We start from the raw sequence: 22,489 nt of genomic DNA on the forward strand, positions 1-22,489 counted from the left end.
CGGTTTTTTCAGCCTTTTTTGAGGCTTCATTAGTGTTTCACTGATGAAGTGAAACACTGAACCGAATAAGAAACTCTCTGAGTTTCTTATTCGGTTTTAAAACAATGTGGGATTTAATATCCCCTTAATTTAAATAGTATTTATTTATTATTTTTTTAAGTAACAAGTAATTTTTGAATAAGTTTGTATTTGGAACTTTCATGACATGTTTTTTTTTTTTGTAGAATATCTTGTTTTCATATCATTTAATTGCTTTCCTTTCCATATTGGTTTGTAGTGCTTTGTTATTTGATGCTCGTAACTGAGCTAAAAGAAAATTTAATGTATTTGATTAAGGGTCAAAGCTGTATAACTGTGCACCACAAGAAGGTGAGGACTGGACATTAGGAATGCAGAGAACTGACCAGGGCTTCTGACATAATGTCCAGTCCTCACCTTCTTGTGGTGCACCATGTTAGGTATTTGCCTGAGTAATAGCAGTACCATTAATATAATAACCGATAGCAGTACCATTAATCTGTTTGTAGAATTTCCCCCCCATGTAAAGTAACCTGCATTCATGGTAAATTGAAATAATTCAAAAATATCTGGGGGAAATTTAGACTTGATTAAATCAAGAGTGTCTATAAGTGGTACATTGGTAAATAGGGAGGTGACATCGAAACTAACCATTATGTCTGAATTTTTTAGGATTAGTCAAGCTGGCAACTCTGATCCGCTCGCCAAAGGATAAACTTCACCCTTTAGCACACCCAGGAGTGTATGAAGTTCCATGTGACTGTGACTTTGCCTATTATGGGCAAACAGGAAGATCAGTGAACATCCGCCTGAAAGAACATGAAAGATACATTCGCTACTATTACTATGGCAAGTCGGGACTGGCAGACCACGCTTTGGACACTCCTTCACACAGGATTAGATGGAGGAAAACGAATGTGCTATTTAGGAGTCGTTATAGATCTGAAAGATTATTTTTTGAGTCAGCAATGGCTTTGAAGAATTCTCCCAACCTTAACAAATATGGTTGCATTAATTTGCCAAAAATTTGGGAGACGGTTATCCTAAGAAAAACTCCTGGATAACTGCTGCCTTTTTTTTTTTTTTTTTTTTTCTCGTTAAAGGGCGCCAAAAAATAGGACTTTAGATCTATTGTCTTTTGCAATTATATTGTTTCACTCACTCACTGTCGCGTTTACATGTGTGTTGTGCTCTGATGATGCTGAGTTGAAAATCAGCGAAATATTAGCGTTAATAAAACATCCTTGTGGATAAAAGTGTTTGTGGTGTTGTTAATACCGTGAATAACCATCAACGCCTAAGCTTATCAGTTAGATTAACATCTTCCTGTACTTCCTTCAATTCTAACTGCTGACTTACAACTCAAATAAAGACTAATTATTGCTTGATATAATGCCCCATTGACACCATATAACTGCAGCGTATTGAATAGCTTCTCTATTGGCACCTTGTCATATGCCTTTTCCAGATCGATAAAACTTAAATACAGATCTTTGTTATATTCCCATGGTTTCTCAACTATTTATCGTAAAGTGAAGATCTGATCCTGACAGCCTCTATTTGGCCTGAATCCAGCTTGTTCTTCACCAAGCTTTTCTTCCACAATTCTTCTCAAACTTTTCTCAAGTATACTTGCATAGATCTTGCCAGGAAAATAAAAGTTATAATTTTTATCTCAGTAGGGAAATAACTCTGTAATTCTCACATTCAGTTTGATTTCCCTTTTTTTATATGGGTACTATTAGAGCTCTACTCCAATCATCCCTCTGTCCAGGCTTTCTGAGCTATGCAGTGCAGCAACTGTAAGACTTTTATACCACCATACTTCAGCATTTCTAGTTGAATATCATCTACTTCTGCTTCCTTTCCACGTTTCAAGCCTTTGATGGCTTTTTCTACTTCAAGTATGGATATGTATTCCTGACTGTATGCCTGTTGAGTGTTTTTTTTTACCAATGTGCTCTCACTTCTTGTTTCATTTAGCAATTTTTTGAAGTAATTACTCCATACTTCAAGGATATCTTTTTCTCCTGTTTTCATGTCACCATTATCATCTCTAACTCCTTTTACAGCACTCTTTACTCCATTTCTAAGCTTCTTCAACAACCTCCAGAATATCTTGCCACCTTCTTGATATTTGTCCTTGCCAAAGTCCTCCCATGACTTTTCTTTAGCTAGTTTTACACAGTGTCTCGCTTTCTTACATTTGTCTCTATATTCTCTAAGAGCAAAAGCTGATTTTCCAGGAACTTTAGATATGCTTTCTTCTTTTCCTTCACTGCCTCTTTAACTTCCTGTGTCCACCATGGAGTACTGATTTTTCTATCTCTGCAGACAACTCACTACATGCTCTCTGGCTGAATCAATTAGGGTTTTCTTCAAGACTTGCCACTGAATCTCCAAAGTTTGGTTCCTGTTCTCAAACTCTTTCATTTTTTCTTCAATAATCTTTGTGTATTTTGTCTACAGTTCACATCTGAGAGCTGCTCAACTTTTATTCTCTTTAAAACTTTCTTACATGTTATTCTTTTCGATATGAAATTCAATTTTATCCTGCTCAAGACTAAATAGTGATCGCTTCCAATTTCAAATCCTCTGTACACTCTGGTGTCCTGCACCAGGGAGAAAACATCACTATCAACAATAACATAGTCAATGAGACTTTTCTTATTCCTTGCCTCTTCTCTTAATGTGAATTTGTGCACATTTTTATGTTGGAACATGGTGTTAGTAATAACCAGTCCATGTCCTGAGCAGAAATCCAACAGATATTTGCCATTATTATTAGCTTTGCTCTTTTCTCCAATTTTCCCAAAATATTTTTGTATGTCTCACAATCATTTCCTACTCTGCTATTTAGATCCCCAACAAGGACTAACTTTTCCTTTTTCACTGTGTCAGTTGCTTTTTCTAAAGCCTCAAAAAATTCCTCCACTTCTACCTTAGTAGAACCTTCTGTGGGACCATAGGCACAAATAAGTCTCATTGTCCAGTTCCCCATTCTCATATTTGCCCACATTACTCTACTTGAGACTGACTGCCATTTAAGAAGATTAGCCTCGTATTTTGTGTTGAATACTATGGCTACTCCTTCTTTTCCTTGATTGTCATTGCCTGACTATAACATTTTGTATTTATTGCTCAGAAAGATCTCACCAGTTTTGGTCTTTTTTGTTTCAGTCACCCCTATTATGTTGATCTGGTACTTATCTAATTCCTCAGCTAGCTCCATTTCTTTGCCATTCAGGCTTCTTATGTTGATAGTACCAATCTTTAACTCTGGTGATGTTGAGATGGGGTGTGTTTTCAGATTTGTTCCAGTAGCTGACTTTTCGCTGTTCGCCCTGGTTCCCTGGCGAAAACAACGAGGGCCTTGTTTAACCGGGCGACACCCCAGCCGGCATGAAATTTTGTCATGTTGCATCATCATTTTTTATTTTGGTTTAACCAATAAGAAAAGAATTTGGTCGGCTAAATCCCAAATTGCCAGCCCATCCTCGTTCGTTCACTATCCAGGTAGATACCCAACAGTCATTGGTCAACAATTAGGTCAGAAGCTCTGGTCGGTTCTCCGCATTCCTTTAAAGGCTATGTGGAGGTCTCCTCTCAGTTATACAGCTTTGAACCTTAAGCACCCCTCTTTCTGATTATGCACTATATAATCTACAAGAACTGACTGGAAAGGCACCTGTTTATAACATCAGACTAAAACTTGGTATAAGTGCAAATTTAAAGATGCCTGTGAAATTCTAATCACCCACCCTAATCAAAGCATAAAATCTAAAGAAAATGGATGGCACATATTCAAACTCATATAACTTTCATTCTGGCATATCATAATACACTGGTGTCCATAAGCTAAGGATAAACTACATATTTACCTGTATATGAAAAAGTTTTCATGACCATAGCCAAAAGGTGTTATAAATTAAACTGCAATACCTTTTTGGCAAAAGTTACAAATTCACTAAGGATGTAGTTAAGTAATTATGGTACAGTGCTAACAGAAAACAATGCAGAGAGACATTTCAGTATGGAACATGTCCACCCCAAATTGCGATGTAGCTCTCACAATGTCATATCATACTTAGCACTAAGTGATTCAGGAGTTCTTAAGGCAAACTAGCCCACTCCTCCTTCAGATGAAGGATAGGAGGCCTTGTTTGTTTTCTGCAGAGGAATTTCAAGCTGCAATGCATCTTCCTATTGCATCCGAAATGTGTTCTATGGGGATTGAGATCTGGGGAGTATGCTGGCGAATCGATTTTATTGAATATCCTCAATCTCCAGAAGTTTATCCACTGCTTATGTATGATGTGGTGTGGTATATTGTCATCTATAAAAATGAATTCTTCACCTACAACACCACAGAACAATCGAACATGACATTGAAGAACTTCATTGCAATATCGTTTATCAATCGTATTCCCTTTTTCCAGCACTTATAGCTTGGTGTATCCATTAAGTATGCCACCCCCACACCATGACCTGCTATCTATCCCTTTCAAGAACATTCTCGCAATGGCATGAAACCTTGAATGTTTCATGCCATTCAAAACAACTCACCTGTAAAGAGCATATTAATTTTCAATTTTCATGGATACAACACTACTGAAAATGTGCTCTACAATGAGCTGTGGATAAAGGAATACTACAGGCATATAGGCCTAATTGTTGCAGACATCTTTCCACAGTTTGCTGAGATATTCACATACTTGTGATTGAATGGAGTCAACTTGCAAGCTGACCTGCCGTGATGTGTCGATTACGTTTTTCTGTTAAACTAAAAATCTTTAGTTATAGAAAAGATTAGACAAACAGACAAAAGGAAATCCCAAAGAGTTTTTATTGTACAATGAAACCTGTGGAGAATTCATGATTAAACAAACACACATAACCACAGTAATCAGTTTTAATAAGTAAATATTTCATCCTAAGTAATTTTTTTCCCTCGAGATATATTTTAATTTAATTCTATGACATGCTACTGCCCGCATAATGGGATTCCATTGTAATCATGAGCCCTAACTGCATGTTATTCCTAGTATTATTTGAATTAACTGCACTGATGATGTCCTATGATACTTAAGTTTTAATAAGTAAATATTTCACCCTATTTACTGTGGTTACGTGTGTTTTGTTTAGTCAAAGAGTTTTTGTTGCAAGTAGGAGAAAAAAAAATGCAAGGATAACTTTAATGAGTGCACATGGTAGAGAGATAATACAGATAGACGAAATGGTTGAGCTACTTGAGGATATTATTGAAGATATTATTGTGACAGAGGTGACAAGGACTGATGTGAGAACACAGGTTGAAGAATTGGAGGTACTCAGAATATTGCAGAAACTGAATGGAAATACAGCTGTGGAATTGGATGGGATATTGGCTTGCATTTTACAAGAATAACAGGGAACTTCCTTCGACTAGGCTGTTTAATTTGTCTCAGCAGCGGCAAAGTCCCAAGTGATTGGAAGGAGGGCAAAATAATTCCTTTACATAAAGGAGGATCTAAGTCTGTGGTAGCAAATTATACACCAATTAGTATCTTGGGAGTGGTGGTAAAGGGAACGGAAAAGTTGATCAAAAAGAGAATTCAGGAATGGGTGGATCACAATACGATACTCTATGAGAGGAAGCAAGGCTTTACGAAGGAACAGCTAAGTCGGATAAAGGGAATGGCTACACAATGATAGATACTTGTCCATGTGATGAAAAGGAGACTGGTTGGACCCTGTATGAGTATCGTGTCCAAGAGTCTATCATCTCTTACTGCATAGCCTTACTCTTTTCTTCCATCTAAGAACATATATACCACCCACTCACATTCAACCATAAATTAACCTATAATGAATTGTACAGACATCGACAGTGGCACTGTGGCGAAAGAAATCTTCCTCGAAAGCCAATCCCAGCAGAAAGGACAGATCAAGCACATCACACAAATCATCTCCACAATAAAAACTCACTTTCCTAATATCTGAAGTACTAACACTAGCATAAACGATGTTTGCCATCACTTAGTCATCCCCTCATGTGAAACATCTGTTTGTGGTGGATGGGACCACCCAGTGATGGCACTAGCACTTTTCATTCTTATTCTCTTTTTAGGTGCTGAAAGCAAGGAATATCATCTTTACTTCCAGCACACCTAAATCACCAACATCCTGTGATAGCAGAATATCTAAACTGCCCATGTAGACTCTACATCTGAAGTTTGCACTTAAATGTCAGAAGTATGGTCATTTCTCAAACTGCCTGTCATGAGTCTGCCATTAGTGCTGATGTCATCATCAAATTCCTGACATGTACCCTCAAGGGGTGTACAGGATATGGTAGTACTACATGAAAAATTTGCATCATTACTAACTTCCTATCTACAATTTTCCTCCAAATCAGTCTGTTACTTGTCAATACTCCAACAATATCAGATCTTATATTTCTATCGTCTAAGGCACATTGTACCGTATCAATCCACCTATATCTTTGTCTTCCTTTGGGTCGTTTTGCTGTCAACCTGGCAGAGAACACTTGTTTTGCTAATCTTTCCTTGCCCATTCTGTTTAAGTCACCATACCACCTGAGATTAGCTCTGCAAACGCATTCCTGGATGCTGACAATGTCAAGTTCTTTCCTAATATCCTCGTTTTTAATATGATATTTCCATTGATGCCATCTGTTCACGCCTCTACTCTTTCTCAGCACTCTCATATCTGTGGGCTCTAGTCTTTGGTCGAGTGTTTTACTTCTGACCCAGCTTTTAGATCCATAAGTTAAAACTGGTTTGAACACTGTCTTGTATACAGCTAATTTAGTGTTCCCACTAATTTCTCTCTTATTCCACATGAATTTATTTATTATTATTATTACAGGCAGCTCCAAGGAGTCCTTAGACTCATCGAGAGAGGCCCAACATCATGTCAAGAACAACTATTCAACATTCACACAGTATCTGTCATACTTCACCTGGAACTCATTTACAGTCATGACACCCACAACAGACTCTGGCAGCTTATTCCACTCATTTACCACTCTCCAAGTAAAAAACCTAGCTCTAACACCCTTCCTAACCACACTCTTACCAAGCTTTCATGGATGGCCCCTAGTCTTCTCACTACCAGTCCTATTCTCCAAAATATCATCTGAATTAAGCTTATAAAAGCCTTCAGTAATTTGAATGTCTCAATCATATCAACCCTTTTCTGCCTATCAACCAATTTCTGCAGCCCGCAAATCTTCAACCTGTTCTCATAAGGTTCATTCCATAGTCCTGCTATTATCTTGGTCGCTTGTCTCTGGATCCTCTCCATCTCCTCCCCATCAAGAAGAAACCCTGGTGTCCATGTCTGGGCACAGTAGTCTAGATGGGGTCTTATCAAGGCTCGATACAGAGGAACAATAACCTGTTTGTCTCTGCTCGTTAAAGTGTTTTTCAGCAACCAAGTGATTTGATGAGCTGATTTTGCCACTTTTGTGATGTATCCCCTAAACTTCAACTCCCTATCCACCAACACTTCCAAATCCCTGGCCTCGTTAATCTCCTGGAGTAGAGTTACACCAATGTGATATACTGCTTCTAATCTTTTCACCCCAAAATGCAAAACCTTACATTTTTCCACATTAAATTGATATCCATTCTCCTTAGCCCAGTCCTCCAAACTATCCAAATCATCCTGCAAAATTTTGACATCCTGAGCATTCACTATTGCTCTACCCAATTTTGCATCATCCGCAGACAGATGCACAGTTCCTCTCAGATCCTTTCCTATATTGTTAATGAACAAATTAAACAGTAGTGGTCCAAGAACAGAACCCTGCGGCACACCTCTAGTCACAGGCCATCTTTTGGACTCTACTCCTGAATAAACTACTCTCTGATATATCTCCATCAACCACCCTCCTATCCATCTCACCAACCCTATATCCATTCTCATATGCTGCAGTTTACTGAGTAGAATTCCATGTGGTATCCTATCAAAGGCTTTAGCAAGGTCCAGTAAAATTACTCTAAACTCTTTACCCTTATTCAGTTCAACCATCTCACTGTGTTATAGAACGTTATTAAGTTACTTAGGCATGATCTACCCTTCACAAAACCATGCTGTCCCCCATACAGTATCCCATTTTCATCTATCCAATCTTGTATTTTCCTCTTGTCTATTCTTGTCAAGGTCTTATCCAAGACCTTGACAATAATTCCTGATATGCTGATCTGCCGGCATTTTTCAACAGCAGTCTTAAAACCTCCTTTATGCAGTGGAACTATTTTTCCCTCTTCCCACCCCATTGGGACTAACCCAGACCCGAGACTCAAATTAAACAGAATGGTTAAAGGTACTGACAATTCTTTAGCCGCTTCTCGTATGACACGAGCTGGTATACCATCCAATCCTGCAGATGAATTGACATTGAGGTTTTGTAATAGACCATTCACCTCCACTTCATTCACCACAATTCACGTATAAGGTGTTCGTTCTTCCATATCTGCAATGTCACCACCTGGATGATATACTCTTGCAAAGTGCTCACTCAGTAATTCAGCTATATTCAACTGATTCGGTTACCTCCCTACCATCGGCATTCTTTAAAATCAATCTGCTGTATACAATTTTTCTTTTACTTGCAACTTATCGAAAAAACTGTTTGGGATTCTCTTTAGCCTGTATGGCTAATTTTCTTTCATTATCCGCTTTTGCTTTTCTTACCACACTTGTTACCCTTCTGGCCTGGGCTTTATACCATTCGTGTGCATGCAGGTCACCTTTCTCCTTAAATTCACTCCATAGTTGTTTCTTTTTTTTCAGCTCAAGCTTAATGGTGTTATTCATCCATTTAATCTCTACTTGATTTGTTATTCGGACTCTAGGTATACAGTCAGCCATCGCCTCCTGCAAACACTTCTTAACCGCCTCCCATGCACTATCAACATCGAGCCCTTGCTGTTTTACATGCCATGGCAAAGAACCAATCAATCTCCTAAACTTGTCATACTTACCAGCTGGATAATTCCACATGTACCCTGTCTTAATTGTAAATTCCATACCTTTAGCCACCTCCCAAGTCAAGATCCTATGATCACTCTTACCAGTTGGTGGCGATGTGATCATATTTGTTAAAGTCAAATACCCAGATGCAATTACTAGGTCAAGCAATCTCTGACCCCTAGTATTTTCCGCTACATGCTGTCGCAGATAGTTATCCCTTAATAACCGCATAAAATCCAATTCCTTCCTCCCATGTGTCCTCTCCTCCTTCCAATCATTTCTTCTATTTGCTTATGCATACTATCTCCACCATCTATTCCATCACCTGGTCTATAGCAGCACCCAATTGTATATTTTGTTCTGCTCGCCTCAATTTCACACCAAATAGCCTCAAATGTGATCTTTTCTCTGTCTTGCAATTCATCTTTTATTCTCCTTGGCTGCATCATCAATAATACTCCTTCCCCCCATTTTATTCTCGCTGTCACTCCTGAACACACTAATCACTTGCATTCAATCCCACTAGCTATATCATCTTCAGTCAGCCATGTTTCACTAATACCAATAACCTGTGGTCCTGAAGTGCCAACCAAGACCAAAAATTTTTCCTTCTTGTTGCTATTATTTTTTCCTAGCATTAGTATACATGAATTGCAGAAGCCCATTAGTCCCATCCTACCTTGATGCCTTATACTAACTATCCCATTCTGATTTGTTGTCCTTCTTATTTGCTCGGGCATATTATACTCATTCATACACTCAACTGCCTCCCTAAGGTCTGCATATCTACCCCCCCCCTCCCTTAATAAATCTAGTTTCCCTGATTCTGCGCATCCACTTCATTCAACAACACTTTTCAACACTTACACCGAATCCATTCAAATACAAACCATCCATCTTATATAGTTCCGTTTGCCCATCGAACTCGCTCCACAAGTCCACAAATTCCACACCACTCATCCTGCATAACCTGTGCATAAAGTCATTAGCAATTTATGGACCTTCTAAACTCTTCACTATCATACCGCGGCAACAGACTAACCTCCCTAACTCTCTCACTCTTCTCTTTTGCTACCTCAAACAATTCCTTCAGGTCATCGATCATATCCATTTTATCTCCTTTCAAATCATTTATACCTGACACCACTATCATTTCTTTCACCCTTTGCTTTTGCTCCCTAATACACTCACTTATGTCCTTAATGGTCACACCAAGTTGGTACGATTTTGTCAAACTATCACGCCTCATGCTATCGAATCTCGATACAGCATTTGCTGCTTTCATTTTGTTTACGTTCATAATCATACTCTTATTTTTCTCATCATACTTTTTTTTTATTGGCTGGTACACTCGGTAGACATTTGTGCATATGCTCTGGCTGCCGCTTTGCCCTATGTATCGCTCTGCTCAACCATGCGATCTCACTCATTGCATTTATCTCATCTTTTTTATTATCTGTTAAACCATTCATTTGCTCTGTATTATTACCTTCATTCTCACTTTCAACACCACTTTCACAGCTCTCTGGTACAATCTCACAATTTCTTATCATATCGCTATTTTCTACATTCTTTCATTCATTAAAAATATTACACTCGTGACCTGAAACACTTCAATTCCTCATTTTCCTTACATTTTCTACACGCATTCACTCCACTATCATCATCTAACTAGACTCCAACTTCTCTCCGTAAAGCATACATCTCGCAGATAGTGCATTGAATAATCTTTATGTTACAATTTTTAAACAAAGATGGCGAACCATTATTACTGGCTGCCATTATTTTCCTTCTTACCGGAGCCATGTGCACGCTTCTATCGTATCTTATCAAATTAATAATTGAAATAACACCAAAAACACACAAACAGACACACTAAGATACGAAAAGCAAACAAAACTACGTAATATTCAAGCAAAATTGTCAATGATAACTTAAAATAACACTTATCTTATCAGGAGCTCTCGACAAACACTACACACCACGAGTCAAGCTTTTCACGAGTCAATCATTCAATTGACTTCCTACCATACCAGGTTTGTTGATTCTGTTGTCTATTTCCATATTTAATTTACCATCTTCACTAAAAATCGTGCCTAAGTAGCTGAATTGTTTTATTTGTTCCACAGGTTCCCCGTTCACAACGCAGTTGATATTTTCAACAATTCTACCTATTTTTATTGTCTTTGTCTTTTTAATGCTGACCTCATACCATATCTATTACAACAGTTATTCAATTTAGTCAAGGAATCTTGCAAACTTGTAGCGGATTTATTTAGAAGTATAACATCATCCGCATAAAGCAAAGAGCTGACATTAACATCTCCAATTTTGATATCATGTTTAATACCACTTTCCTTCATAATGTGATCCATATAGAGGGGATATGGATCACAGAGGGGATAATGTACATCCTTGTCTCACACCAGATTTAACATTAAACCATCTTCCTGTACTTCCTTCAATTCTAACTGCTGACTTACAACTCAAATAAAGACTAAGTACTGCCTGATATAATGCTCCATTAACATCATATAACTGTAGCGTATAGAACAACTTCTCTCTTGGCACCTTGTCATATGCCTTTTTCAGATTGACAAAACTTAAATACAGATCTTTGTTATATTCCCATGGTTTCTCAACTATTTGTCGTAAAGTGAAGATCTGATCCTGACAGCCTCTATTTGGCCTGAATCCAGCTTGTTCTTCACCAAGCTTTTCTTCCACAATTCTTCTCAACCGTTTCTTTAGTATACTTGCATAGATAATGCCAGGAACGCTCATTAGGGAAATACCTCTGTAATTTTCACATTCAGTTTTATTTCCCTTTTTATATATGGGTACTATTAGAGCTCTACTCCAATCATCGAGAATTCGTCCCTCTGTCCAAGCTTTCTGAACTATGCAGTGCAGCTACTGTAAGACTCTTATATCACCATACTTCAGCATTTCTGGTGGAATATCATCTGCTTTCTTTCCACATTTCAAGCCTTTGATGGCTTTTTCTGCTTCAAGTATGGATGTAGGTTTAGGTGAGCTCCTTCACAATTAGGGCATTTTATTTTTTTGTTCTTATAGTCTTTTTCTAGTAGCAAGGCTTATACGTTGGTCATACATAACTGGTAATTAGTTTATGGAATTAACAGCACATATAAAGTATATTAATTAAAGGTAACTTTAATGAATAACTTCTATATTTTGGCAACGTCACGTTGCCATCTTCAGGAACATAAAGATATGGTATGTGCACGCAGGCACTAACAAAAGCAAATGAGGAAGAAAGCAAGAAACTAATATTGTTCCTAAAGTCCTAATTCCTCTGATTCCTAATTCCAGGGCACCTCTGAGAAAATAACCAATATCCTCAAAAAATATGACCTTACTTCTTGTTACAGACCATATAAAAAGTTGGCATCCCTTATCCGCTCTATCAAAGACCAACCACTTCCCCTAGACCTACCTGGTGTATACCAGGTCAGTTGCAGCTACAAATTGTCCTACTTTGGACAAACAGGCAGAACAGCAAATATCAGGATTTCAGAACACAAAGACTACATCCGGTTTCACCAGTACAGCCGCTCTGGGCTGGCAGACCATGCCTTAGATACCCACCATAGAATTCGTGAACAGAAAAGAAAGCAAAAATAATACACCGCAGCAAGTTTAAATACGAAAAATTATTCAAGGAATCATCAGCAGCTCTAAAAAAACGTTCCTAGCCTCAAAAAATTTGGGTGCATGAAACTACCCTAAATTTGGGAGACTTACATTATGAGAACTTCAGCCCAACTGCCAAGACAACCAAATTAGCCCGCCAGAGGGCACCATTAGGACTTTAGGAACAATATTAGTTTCTTGCTTTCTTCCTCATTTGCTTTTGTTAGTGCCTGCTTGCACATACCATATCTTTATGTTCCTGAAGATGGCAACGTGACGTTGTTGAAATATAGACGTTATTCATTAAAGTTACCTTTAATTAATATACTTTATATGCGTTGTTAATTCCGTAATCTTATAGTCTTTGTTCTTGCAATTTTTATTGCTACATCAGCACTAATTTGTCATGTTGTACTAATATACAAAATGATCGTACAACATGACAAATTTGTGCTGTTGTGGCAATAAAAATTTCAAGAACAAAGACTATAAGAGGGAAAACACCAAAATGCCCTAATTGTGAAGGAGCTCACCTACTCCTGAGCATGCCAAAGGTGCAAGGATGAAAAGATCCAAAAAGTAAAAACTGAGTGGAGCATCTCTATTAGGAGGTGAGGAAGCAGTATACCACAAAAATAGCAATGTTGAGAGGTAAACCTCCAATGCCAAGAAAGAAACCATAAAAGAAAGTCCCAGTAAGGACCTTAATGCATACTCAGTCCCACCGTAATAACATATATTCTCACAGTTATAACATACCTGAATGGTATGATTTGCTAGCTGTTCTCTTTGGAGAACAGCAAAGAGAATTGGCTCACTCCTGAGGATATGCTAAAAATGGTTCTTGAATGAAAATCCACTAATTAAAGAAAAAATAACAGAACATGTGCCACAGAGAATCTTAAATGAAAGGGATATCTCTCTTTCTCCTGTGCAAAAAGATAAAAACAATTAATATACTTAGTGCCTTAGAAGGAGTCAAGTTTGGTGACATCTTGGATATTGTTCCCGATGAAGAAATGATGGATACTGGCATCTGCAGTTCTCCAAAATGAAAAGATCCAAGGCCATTGACAACAAAATCTCCCATCAGAAGCTAGATAATACCACCAAAAATAATGTTAACATTTTACATCAGAATTGTCATGAAATCTGCCAAAACATTGACAATAGCATCGTTTTCTTGCTTTTCCCTAAACCATTGTGGAGCTATGATTGCACAGCAGCCAAGGAAGCAAAGTACCTTTCACAGTACTCCACAGTAACAATAAACCCTTGACACTTTCAAATGTGCCTGAGCAAGGCACATCGATCATCAGGATTCCTGATTATGAACTGATTTAGGAAGCCCAGAAATTCTGGTTCGATACACATCTTTGATAACAAGAGCAACCAACAGCACATAAATTTAATTATGAGAGTGATAAACAGCAGAGAAGTGCAGGGTAAAATCTGGAAAATGTAGAGCATATATACCACCCACTCACATTCATCCTTGAACATAATGGATTCACAATTGCTGACACTTTCTGGGATATTTTTACTAAAACATCTGCCTATCACCTACACCAGATCATAAGACAGAAGCTTTTATCCCAGTGGCAGTCATCATGGAAATATAGAGATGAACAGTAAGCTCTATGAAAAAATAGCCTGAAATCAAATTGTGGTAGTCTAGTTTATGCATGGACTGTAAAGAGGAAGTTGTTGTTGCTTGGATCAGCATAGGTCATAGTCATCTTACACACTTTCTTTGTATTCGAGGGGTGATGACATGCTTATGTGCGAGTTGTGTGGTACTGGACTAGCATTCATATTTTAATCGACTGCCCTCATTTCATCAATGAGCATAATCACTATTTTTGTCACATGCATAATTTGTGTGAGCCTTATGCATTGAGACTGATCCTATCAGATTCATGAAACGTTATTTTCACTTTTAACTTTTTTAAAAAGGTTAGTAAAGAGGGTTAATATTTATCACCTTATATATGTTTTTACCTCCTGTTATTTTGTTAATTATGTTTTAGGAATTTCTTTACACTTATTGTTATAAACCATTTTTACATTTTTTTTTTTTTTAATTATGTTGGGCCCATACACAGGAGGTTGATTGGTCAACCTATAGTACATTAATACCATGTATGGGTGGTGGGTTGGGAAAGGAGGAATTTGTTTACATTTGATTTGAATGACTTTAAATTGTATTCATTGGGAAACACAACAGGTGGGAGACTGCTCCACAGTGCAGTAGTTGCAGGGATGAAGGAAGAGGAAAAGAAATTTGTTCTCTTTGTTTCTAGGTGTACTGTGAAGGGATGTTGTGCAGCAGCTACACGTGTTCTAGTGCTCTTAGTACTGAGTGGGGGAATTACTGATGTTATTTCCGATGAGCATTTCCCATGGAAATATTTGTAGAATATACATACTGCAGAGACCATACAAGTCGGTAAGGGATGGATCACTGATAAGTCTAATTGCTCTCCTCTGTATTGAATCGAGCATTTTGAAAGCTTTTTGGGGCTCCATCCCATATGTGAGAGCAGTATTCAATAGTTGGGCGGATTTGTGACTTGTATAATGTTAATAGGTGTTCGGGGGTGAAGTAACTTCTTGAGCAAAAGAGAAATCCTAGTTTTTTTGAGGCTGAGGATGCAATGTTTGAGAATGTTTATGCCAGGAGAGGTTTGATGTGAGGGTGATTCCAAGGAGTGAGATCTCAAACTGTCTGGAGATTTGGGTATCATTAAAAAGGATATTGGAAAAAAATGGTTCTTTTTTATGGGAAATAGTACAGAACTGGGTTTTGTTGGCGTTGAAATTTTTGAGGTTATCCGAACCCCATTGTAGGATGGCTTGGAGATCAGAGTTCAGGGTGGTGGTTGATGTTCTATAGGATGAGGTGAGTTGTGTAGGGTGCGGCTTATCAAATGCAAGTGAAGAGTGTAGTGTGCTGTCATCTGCAAAACTGTGTATTGGGTTGGAGGTCAATTGCAGTAGGTCGTTGATGTACGTTGGTGAGAGGACAGAATCCTGTGGGACCCCAGCATTAATTGAGTGGTGCAAGGATAGGGAGCCATCCTATCCGTTGATGTACGTTGGTGAGAGGACAGAATCCTGTCGGACCCCAGCATTAATTGAGTGGTGCAAGGATAGGGAGCCATCCACCATCGCACACAGTGTGCGTCCAGACAGAAAACTGGCAATCTACCTACAGAAGTGCTGGGCCCACACCGAATGATGGTAGTTTCATTGGAAGGCTTTTGAGATATCTAGTGCAAGCACTTGAGATTCGCCAAACCTCTCCATAGCATTTGTCCAGAGATGGGTGACGTAGGTGAGTAGATCTCCTGTTGATTGGCAGTGGCAGAATCCACACTGACGGTCATTTATTTGGTGAGTGTCTTCAAGATAGTGTAGGAGGTGGGAATTGATGATTTTTTCCATTACCTTTGACAGGACTGAGGTAAGTGAGATAGGGCGGTAATTGGATGGCAGTGACTTGTCACCCTTCTTGGGAATGGGCTGAATATAGGCCAATTTCCAGTTTGTGGGATAGATTTCAGTGGAGTAGGAGAGTATATGTAGGATAGGGGTCAGTTCTGGAGCACACTTTTTCAGAACAATTGGGGGAATGCCATCAGGGCCAGGAGATTTTTTTGTGTCTAATTGGGACGGTATTTTTCTGATTTCATCCTGGCAAAAGGATATAGGGGGCATTGTATGTTGGGTGTCTGGAATGGTTGGGGGACATTTACCATCATCAGTTATACATGCATTTGAAGCAAAATATGAGGCCAGAAGATTGGCCTTTTCTGTGGGTGATGAGGCAGTAGAGCCATCAGGGTGTGATAGGGGTGGGAATAGTATTGGACAGAGGTTGCGGCCAATTGCTTTGGCAAGAGACCAAAAAGCTCGGCTGCCGTTTGGACAGGCTGCTTGTTTCCTGCTTTTTGATCGTTTTGGAAGCATTGATCGTTTTTTTTTGCATCTATTATGGGCTTCAGTGTAAGCTTTGAGGGAGGATGAGGTTCTTGATTTCAACCAGTTGTGGTATGTCTGGTGTTTCATCTCTACAGCCTTGGCACATCTTTTTTAGAACCAGGGTTTCGTTAGGGAATGGCAGTTCAGAGTGTGGAATGTAAGTATTCATGCTGGTGAGGATTACTTTGGTAATAAGCTTGGTGCATATGTTTGGGTTGGAAGGCCGGAAGCAATAGTCCAACCATGGGAATGCGGCATAGAAGTTGCGGAGGCTGTCCCACTTAGCACTGTTATAGTGCCAAACTACTCTTGTATGGGAGTGTCTGTGTAAATGTTGTTGCATGGGGCAGGAGATGAACACTAGGTTGTGGTCAGAATTGCTCAGAGGGCTCACTACTTTCACTGTGTATTTGGAGGGGTCATTGGTGAGGAAGAGATCTAGGGTGTTTGGGGAGTGGTTTGGGTTATCTGGTATTCTGGTTGGCATCTGGACAAGTTGTGTAAAGTCGTTGGTGATGGCAAATGTTTCTGCATCTCTGCCTGCAAGATCTCTACAACTGGAGGAGGAAAGCCAGCTAGTGTTGTGGATGTTAAAATCTCCTAGAAGGATGATTTCACTGTTGGGAAAGTGGGATTGGAGAAGGTCGACTTTTAGGGAGAGGAAATTAAAGAGCTCAGGGCGGTTGGTTGCATTGGGGGGAGCGATAGAGGCAGCAGATGAATTGAACTGCGTGGGGAAGGAATATTTTCAACCAAAGAAGGTCAAAGTTGGGTGATTCTAGGTTAGCTGCTCTCTGGCAAGGTATGTCTGAGCAGATATATGCGCAGACACCACCCTTGGGACAAAAGTAGTTGAAGAGTGAGTAGTTTGGGAGGTTGAGATAAGTGGTGCTGGGGGGGGGGGGGTTGAGATTTGGGTTTCTGCCAGGAAGAGTAGGTGGGGTTTGGTAGACTAGGTGGTAGTGGACACTATTCAGGTTGGAGTTTAGGCCACGGATGTTGACGAAGTGGATGTGTAGGGTTTTGTGGGACGTTTGTTGGACTGCATGGGTCTTGCACATTTCCTATGTGGTGCCTGCCTGCTTTTTATATACTGTACCTATTCCTGTACCCTTTTATTTACCAGGCTCCAAAAACTACTGACCTCTTAACCTTTCTCTCGTAAAGCTCAATGATCCGCAATCCAGATATCTAAATAGTAAGGTTATTTTAAGGCGACCTTAATGTCCATTCCACCTGGCTCACTTTTTTCTAACATCACTAACAAATCTGTAGAGGTGACCTTTACAGATATTCTGTAGAGGTGGGACTGGTGCAAGTCTCTTATTTTTCCCATAGAATGTCCCTCCTCCAATCACACCAACCTTGTCCTTTGGCACTGCAAAGGTGCCAAGCAAGATAATCTCTGGAATTTCTGCTCTTCCTTTCTATGGTCTGGCTATTGCTTCCACTCCTCTGATCCAAACACCTGCAGAAGTTATCCTCACTAGCATGAAGGCCTTGATTTCCCATGCTTCCCAAAATTCTTATCCACTGTCAGCAACTTACAAGCTTGCTTACATCAGCACCCTAAATCATACTCAGCATATCCTGAATCATGCAAAATTATCATCAACAGATCTAAATCAGACTTAATAAAGACCAACAGCAGAAAATTTGCCCGTTATCCAAATTGAAGCTGTGCCTTTGGTCCCTGGTCCCTTGTAAAGACTATTGTATGCAATGTCTACTCACCTGCGATTCCATGCCTCTCTCATCCAGTTGTTATCGCTGTTATGGCACCCAAAGATAAAGCTGATTTCTTAGCATCCCACTTATTCTACAAATTCTGCATAGATAGATTTGTCGTCATCATTTTGATGGATGATGAAGGCAAATCTCCTCCTACCATGCCAGTAACTGAACACTGTATGCCTTCTGTTGTTTTTCAGCAAAAATACAGAAGAATATTTAATAATATTGATGCTAAAAAGTATTCTTGTCTTGATGGAATAGGTTGAATATATGCTTGCTTCCATGTGTTGGGAAGCAAGCATATATCCAACTTATTCCAAAAGGTAAAGATAGAAGTCTGCTGTCCAGCTATCAACCAATTGACATTACCTTGATCCTCTCCAAAATAATGGAGAGAGTTATCATCACATCAAATTTTTTACTTCTTAGAAGCCCACCAGTTAATCAGCAACCACCAGCATGAATTCCATGGCTGATCTCTTAGCCCACCAACCACCACCACACACTTGCCATGGAAAGGCTTGGAGAAACATCCTGTCACTCTGGACATCTTCAAGACATTTGAAGATGTCCAGAGTGACAGCATGTTTGCATCATGGCCTTAGCAAACCCTAAACTTTTTTTTGGTCTACTTGCCAATAGGAAGCCAGCTCTCTGGCCATTTACTGTGTCATGATGGATGGAACTCTCTTTGAACTTTACCACCAATGCAGGCACTCCTGCATTGGTGGCAAAGTTCATAAAGTGCAAAAGGTTGAGGTTATTTATTGTACATAATCTCAAGCACCACTAATCCTGTTATTTATCTGTAGTGTACCAGAGTGGTTTATTAACTTTTTCTTTTTGGTTGGTATCACAAATTTGGATCCAGAAATTATTATGAAAATAAGTTAAGAATTGCAGAGATTAAGTAAGAGACAAAGTAAATTTAAAATTAATATCTTTATCTACAGACAAATAATATTAGTGTAAATTTAGGCATTGCATGGGTATAACAGTGCATAAAATGTTTGTTTTGCGAGTATAGTAGGGTTCTGTATTAAAACTAAATCTTATGTTCTGAAGAGAAGATTGCCCACAAACTTATCATATATAAAGAAAATAGATGATCACCCAATCAGCCATGATCATGTGATCACATGAAATAATCCTGCAATTGTTGCACCATCACAAGATTTGATGAGGACATGCAAAAAGAAGTGGTTAACTTGAAGCTCATCAAGCAATTTCTTCCTCTATCAAAAATGACCATTGAAATATAATTAACTCATACCTGTTTTTCTATGAAAACAAACAATTTGTGTGTAATCTTTCTTAAAAAATAATATTTCTTCTTTCATGTCTTGATAATTTTTTTCTTCTGGACATTTTTTTCTTATTCTTGAGCACAAAAAAAAGTTCACTTTCAAGTTCATGTTTAAGTTTGCTTCTTTATGTATCAGAAAGGAACTGTCTGTTGCTCGAGGAGAAACTATGTAAATCTTATCTCGTATCTACATCTCAATTTAGCATCCTTTAAAATAAATTCTTTCGTTAATTTTGAGAGAACTGTTTGTTTCCCCTCTGTTCTATTTTTCTTTTTCTCTGTATCAACTTCCTCTTTGTAAATTCAAACTTTGTGCAAGTGCACTCCTGGTGTAGCAAATAACATGGCTGTGAAAATGAAAGTAAAATGATCACTCGTGATCATTTTACTTTCATTTTACGTAAATAATCATTTTTCATGTAGTACTATCATATCCTGTACATCCTTTGAGGGTACATGTCAGGAATTTCATGATGATTATTTACGTAAAATGAAAGTAAAATGATTATTTACGTAAAATGAAAGTAAAATGATCACTCGTGATCATTTTACTTTCATTTTACGTAAATAATCATCATGAAATTCCTGACATGTACCCTCAAAGGATGTACAGGATATGATAGTACTACATGAAAAATTTACATCAGTATTAACTTCCTTCTACAATTTTCCTCCAAATCAATCTGTTATCTGTCAAGACTCCAACATTATTAGATCTTATATTTCTATCTTCTAAGAGACTTTTTTACTGTATCAATCCACCTATATCTTGGCCTTCCTCTGGGTATTTTTCCTGCCAACCTGGCAGAGAACATTTGTTTTGCTAATCTTTCCTCTCCCATTCTGTTTAAGTGACCATACCACCTGAGATTAGCTCTGCTAACACTGCACAAGCACTGCTTGTATAAATAAAGCTATAGTTATTTATGAGTATGAGCGCTTCATTGGACAGGTCAGTATTTTCTTCTTTCAAAGTTTTTTTATAGAAATATAACTAAATTTGAGGTGAACTTTTTTACAAATATTTCACAACAGGCTGTAACTATCCAAAACATTACTAAATAAATTTCTAATTTCAAGAAATACTGCATTTTTGCTATACATTTAGGAAAAGATTTCATGATTATAAAAACTGAAAGTTATCCTTTCCTTTTTATTTATTTATTTAAAATCAAATGTCACTAAAAATAAAAAAAAAAGTAAGATAATCAGATATTGCTAAATAGCAGATATCCTACACTATCTGCAGTATTTCTACCAATCCTACCAGAATTTCTGCCCTTCTTCCACTCCTCTTACTCACACACCTGCTTTGAGCAAGTCACAGGAATTACCTTATGAAGCATGAAGCATTTATACATTCTGCCCAAAATTCTCATTAAATTTCAAAGCCCCAATTCAACAGAAAGTGAACTGATGCAAGCCACTACCTTATCACAGGTTGCAGTTTGCATCAAGAACCCTGGCTTCATTCTCAGCTTATGCTGTAGCATATAATAAATTTAGTTTAATCCTTTATCCAAGTGTGAGCAAACAAAATTTGCGCCTGACAGTATCTTCAGGACTGGGTTAAGGTGGTACAACACCAGGGCAACTCATTGCAAAGGTGGAGCAAGCTACCAACACTCCTATCTCAGTATCTCCTATAATGCAAAACACATCTCCTTGCGGATATGTCTATTGTTATGCATTAAGGGAAGGGCCACTACCCAGACTAGTTTCGACCTTTATTGAGGTCTCTTCAGTGGAAGCCAGGCCCAAGTGCAGATATCAGGCAGAAGCATTAGTAGGTCATCTCCATCTATAGGAATTGCCAATTGGTATGCCACCCTTTTTTAATAATTTACTCTGGATTTAGAGAAAGATGTTGAAAGTTTATTTTTCACTTGGTTAGAGTATAATAAATTTAGTTTAATCCTTTATCCAAGTTCCAAGTTTATCCGAGTGTTGGTAGCTTGCTCCACCTTTGCAGTGAGTTGCCCTGGTGTTGTACCATCTTAACCCAGTCCTGAAGATACTGTCAGGCGCAAATTTTGTTTGCTCACACTTGGATAAAGGATTAAACTAAATTTATTTTACTCTAACCAAGTGAAAAATAAACTTTCAACATCTTTCTCTAAACCCAGAGTAAATTATTAAAAAAGGGTGGCATACCAATTGGCAATTTCTATAGATGGAGATGACCTACTAATGCTTCTGCCTGATATCTGCACTTGGGCCTGGCTTCCACTGAAGAGACCTCAATAAAGGTCGAAACTAGTCTGGGTAGTGGCCCTTCCCTTAATGCATAACAATAGACATATCCGCAAGGAGATGTGTTTTGCATTATAGGAGATACTGAGATAGGAGTGTTGGTAGCTTGCTCCACCTTTGCAATGAGTTGCCCTGGTGTTGTACCACCTTAACCCAGTTCCTGAAGATACTGTCAGGCACAAATTTTGTTTGCTCACACTTGGATAAAGGATTAAACTAAATTTATTATACTCTTATGCTGTAGCACACACTAAATTCAATTTGGTCATCAGAAACTCTAAATCTAACTTCATAAAGGCCAATAGCAGAAAACTCTTGACTTCTGTTCTCTTGGAAAGACCATTGAACCTAACTTCTACTCATGTTCACTTCTGCTTCTCTTTCTCACTTGGATAGTACTACCCAAAGACAGAGCTGACTTCCTGGCATCACCCTTTTCCTCCAATACTTGCATAGATGATACATGCAAATCTCCTTCTGCCATATCAGCCTGGTTAGCGTATCTGCTCTCCATCCAAAACGCTGTGGGTTCAAATCCTGCCTTGGGCATGGATG

At 38.5% G+C, this 22,489-nt stretch overlaps 1 protein-coding gene across 2 annotated transcripts in view; it reads left to right on the forward strand.

Annotated features, from left to right (window-relative positions):
* Positions 1-22,489, forward strand: part of Remo (Remoulade) — a 338,339-nt gene that overhangs the window by 68,378 nt on the left and 247,472 nt on the right. The gene's annotated exons all lie outside the window — the stretch shown is intronic.

This window comes from Typopeltis vanoorti, chromosome 5, assembly GCF_054136105.1.
Source record: "Typopeltis vanoorti isolate ZY-2024b chromosome 5, IOZ_Tvanoo_1.0, whole genome shotgun sequence".
Lineage (NCBI taxonomy): Eukaryota > Metazoa > Arthropoda > Arachnida > Uropygi > Thelyphonidae > Typopeltis > Typopeltis vanoorti.